This window comes from Myotis brandtii, unplaced genomic scaffold, assembly GCF_000412655.1.
Source record: "Myotis brandtii unplaced genomic scaffold, ASM41265v1 scaffold575, whole genome shotgun sequence".
Taxonomy (NCBI): domain Eukaryota; kingdom Metazoa; phylum Chordata; class Mammalia; order Chiroptera; family Vespertilionidae; genus Myotis; species Myotis brandtii.
In genome coordinates, this window is record NW_005370153.1 from 970444 (window position 1) to 975270 (window position 4827).

Below are 4827 nucleotides of genomic sequence, written 5' to 3' on the forward strand. Positions count from 1 at the left end.
GAAAAAGAAGGACCTATGTAATACTTTCAACAATAAGATTTTAAAAAATAAATAAAATAAAACAAATAAAAAAATAAGAACTTATAAAACTCAACACTAAAAATAATTCAATTAAAAAATGGGTAAAGGACCTGAATAGACACTTTTCCAAAGAGGACATACAGGTGGCAAACAGACATATGAAAAATGCTCAACTTCACTAGTCATCAAAGAAATGTATATTAAGACCACAATGAGCTAACACCTCACACCTGTCAGGATGGCTATCATCAATAAGTCCACAAATATTAAGGCTGGCAAAGATGTGGAGAAAAGGAAACTCTCATATACTGTTGATGGAAATGCAAATTGGTGTAGCCACTATAGAGAGGAGTATGGCTGGTCCTCAAAAAAATTAAACATGGAACGGACTTATGACCCAGTGTTTCCACTTCTGGGGATTTATCCAAAGAAACCCAAAACAGTAATTTGAGAGAATACATGCACCTCTATGTTCATCACACCATTATTTACAATAGCTAAGATTTGGAAGCAGCCCTAGTGCCCATTGGTGGTAGATCAGTGGATAAAACTCAGCCATAAAAAAGAAGAACATCTTTCCCTTTGTGACAGCATGGATGGAGCTGGAGCACATTATGCTGAGTGAAATAAGCCTGTCAGAGAAAGGCAAGTATCATATGATTTCACTCAGATGTGGACTCTAATGAACAAAATGAACTAACAAGAAAAACAGAGACAGACTCATAGATGGAGAGCAGGCTGACAGCTGTTGGTTGGGAGGAGGCCTAGGTGTGTGTGTGGGGGAGGGATTGAACAAAAAAGGAAAAAAAAGAGAAAAAAATCATGGACACGGGCAGCAGTGTGATGACTGCTGGGGGCAGGGTGTGTGCGAGAGGTGGAGGAGAACACAGGGCAGATAAATGGTGATGGACAGAGGCTTGACTGTGGTGGTGAACACACATACAGTGTACAGATGAAGTGTTGTAGAACTGTGCACCCAAAACCTGTATAATTTTGTTGACCAGGGTCTCCCCAATAAATTAAATTAAAAATTTAATAATAAATAAAACCAAAAAAAGGGTAACTATATGAGATGATAGTATATTAATTAGCTTGATCGTGGTAGTCATTACACAATGCATATATTTATTAAAGCATCACGTTGTACAAACTAAATGTATATAATTTTATTTGTCAGTCACACCCCAATAAAGCTGAATGAAAAGTACTCAGTTAATGAAGGGCATCACTGGTGCTTTTGAGAAATAACCAGCTTCTCGGGGGTGGATGGGAAATGGGCAGCCTCTCAAAGCAGCCAGGTCGTTTCTCGCCACCCTTTCATTTGTGCCGCTCACCAACAGTGGCAAGCTTCTTGATAAGGAGGCAGGGGAGGGAGAGGACAGGGACACCCGTCGGGGCCTCCAGCAGAGCCTGCTTAGAAGCTCAGACTTAAGACCATTCAATCCTGCTCTCCCGCCTCATTCCCTGCCACTCTCAAGAGGCAAGTCCCCTGGTCAACTGTGTTCCTACACCAAGTCACAAGTCATCAGTTCCATTACTACCTCTCTTCAGTACATTCCTCTGAGACCTCTTCATTTTTCTTTGTCATCAGGTCATTGTCATGCGAATGTCCTCGCCCTTCCTTAGCCTACACTTCACCTTGCATGCTGTCAGCCACTTGTTTGCTGGCATTTTCAGCATCCTAATCTCCTTCTGTTTCTACTGCAGCCTCACCTCAAACCTCGATCTTGAATCAATTCGCGTCTGCTTTCTTTCTTACTCCACGCAGGTTGCTAAAGTGCTGCTGGAGAAACAGCACTCGCGAGTGGAGCCATGCCACTCCATATGCCTGGTTTCAACTTCAGCCATCAGGGAGGCAGAACCGCCCAGCTGAGTAGCAGCATAAATTATTTGGATTTCTTCTGCATGGGACATTTGTTTTTTCTTCATTCCTTTATTTATTTAATCAATTATTTATCTCAGTATAAACTCATAGATGTTTATTTTGTACTTGGGTTATAATACAATACCATTTTATCCTTTGCTCAAATTGTTTCAGATTTGGCTATTGAGAGCTCTTTCTTCTGTCCCTTTGACATACCCTTATTATTGTCAGTATGTCCAGCATCAGTGTGAGTGTGTGTGTGTGTGTTTGCGCACGCGTGTGCATGCTTCCTTACAGACTGACACTACAATGTGTTCCAAGTTCACCTGTATATTTCCTGCCCTAGTCATAGAATCAACCATTTCCCCAAACATTCTTGGTTCCTTTTATTGGAGAACTAGAGGCCCAGTGCATAAAATTCGTGCATGGGAGTGGGTTCCTCATCCTGGCCTGCACCCTCTTGCAATCTGGGACTGCTGGCTCCTAACTGCTCACCTGCCTGCCAGCCTGATTGCCCCTAACTGCTCTCCCCTGCCAACCTGATTGCCCCTAACTGCTCTCCTCTGCTGACCTGATCACCCCTAACCGCCTCTGCCTCAGCCCCCGCCATCGTGGCTTTGTCCGGAAGGACGTCTGGAAGGATGTCTGGAAGACATCTGGTCTAATTAACATATTACCCTTTTATTAGTATAGATGATATTAGAAATCAAGAGGTGGGTACCAGGTATGTTCTCTGCTACAGTTCTGTCAGTGCTTCCAGGGCCTCTAAGTTCTCAGAGCAAGGATATGGGTGTGTGTGTGTGTGTGTGTGTGTGTGTGTGTGTACTGGTGTATCTACACACACTTATAAATATTCCTGTATGTATCTGTATTAAGCTAAACATGAGTTCATAATGATGTCTTGAACTTGAGTCAAATACCACATGGCTCATTCTTGCCCTCTCTTCTTTCTTATGTGCAGGATCCCATTTCAACAGTGAGAAATCTGCTTTCCACTATTTGTTTATTTATTTGTTCATGTGTAGTGGTTTCCGAGTTGGTCACTGGTACACTTGTGGGGAAAAGTTTTATCAGTTACCATAGTGATCGCATTTAGTTCCTTTTGTCTTACAGTGATCACTTATGTCCATGTTACTTAGGTCAGCACCTTTTTCCTGTCCCATTAAGGGAGGTTGCTTCATATATTTGCAATACAGTTAGAGTCTCTTGTCCTAATCTGCCTTCCTTCCTGGGATTCCAAGACTTCCTAAGTGAGTTTTGAGGATTTATACACATTAAAGTTTACTCCTTGAGCTATAAAGTTAAGTGGGTTTTGACAAGTGCATAATGTTATATACCCACCATCAGCATACCATACAGAACCATTTTGCCACCCACCAAAATCTCCTGTGCTTCACCTAGTCAACTCCCTTTCCCCTTGAGCCCCTGGCAAACATTAACTGAACATTAACATAACTATAAACTATCTCTCCATTTACTTAGATTTTTTAAAAATTCTTTAATCAATGTTTTATAGATCTCCACATATAGATTCTGTATAAGTTTTTGGTGTTATTGTAAATAGCATTTTTTAAAATTTCAACTTGCAATGTTCATTATTGGTATATAAAAATTTTTTTCTTTTGCACATTGCCCTTTTATACTGCAATCTTGCTGGACTAGCTTATTAGTTTCAGAAGTTCTTTGTAGATTCTTTGAGGACTTCTCTGTAAACAACTGTGCCATCTATCACTAAATATAGTTTTATTTCTCCCATATCACTCTGTATACATTTTTATTTATTTTTCTTGTCTTAGTGCATTGCTAGGACTTCTAGTATAATGTTCAATAGGAGTGATAAGAGAGAATATCCTTGCCTGGCCCAGTGTGGCTCAGTGGGTGAGCATCAACCTATGAACCAAGGTTGATGTGTGTGTGTGTGTGTGTGTGTGTGTGTGTACTGGTGTATCTACACACACTTATAAATATTGAGAGCTCTTTCTTCTGTCCCTGTTCGATTCCCTGCCAGGGCACATGCCAGGGTTGCGGGCTCAATCCCCAGTGTGAGGCATGCAGGAGGCAGCCAATCAATGATTCTCTCTCATCATTGATGTTTCTATCTCTCTCTCCCTCTCCCTTCCTCTCTGGAATCAATAAAAATAACTTTTTTTTAAAAAAGAGAATATCGTTGCCTTGCCCCAGTCTTAGGGGGAAAGCATCTGTTTCTCAGCCGTAACTTTGATGCCAGCTGTGGACTTTTTGTAGATGTATTTATCAAGTGCAGGAAGTTCTCTATTTCTAATTTGCTGAGAGTATTTATCATTCATGGGTCAAATGCTTTTTCTGCATTAATTTATATGGTTTTTCTTCTTTAAGCCATTGATATGGTAGATTACATTAATTGATTTTTGAACGTTGAACCAGCCTTGGATACTTGGAATAAATCTCATTTGTTTGCAGTGTACAATTCTTTCTATACGTTGTTGCATCACACCAATATGTCTGCCTTGAAGGATTTTATAGTCAGAGGGCAATCAAGAGATAGACACACACTCAACTATAATCCAAGGTGGAACAAAGCAAGTGTAAAAGAGGGGAAAATCCTATAAGCTTTTAATGGGGGAAAACATTATATCTTGTTTGGAGGAGTTAGGTGACACTACTATGCAAAATGTGGCTAATATGGAATCAGGATTTACATCATTGAATCCAAACCCTTCCCTTGTCTATAAATTAGGTAGTCGCACAGTCCATCTCTCCCGAAATAAGGAACTGGTATCTGATCCCAGTTACCCCATCCTCATGTCAGTAAGCTTTTCTTTGCCTCACACAGCCACCCACTTAAATAGGTAACATGAATCTTGACTTTTAAGTAACTTATTTAGAAAATGAACATGGCTGCTCCTTTGAATTTCCTCATTCTTTCAATAAAAAGAAAACTGGAAGGCCTAGGTGGGTCTAGA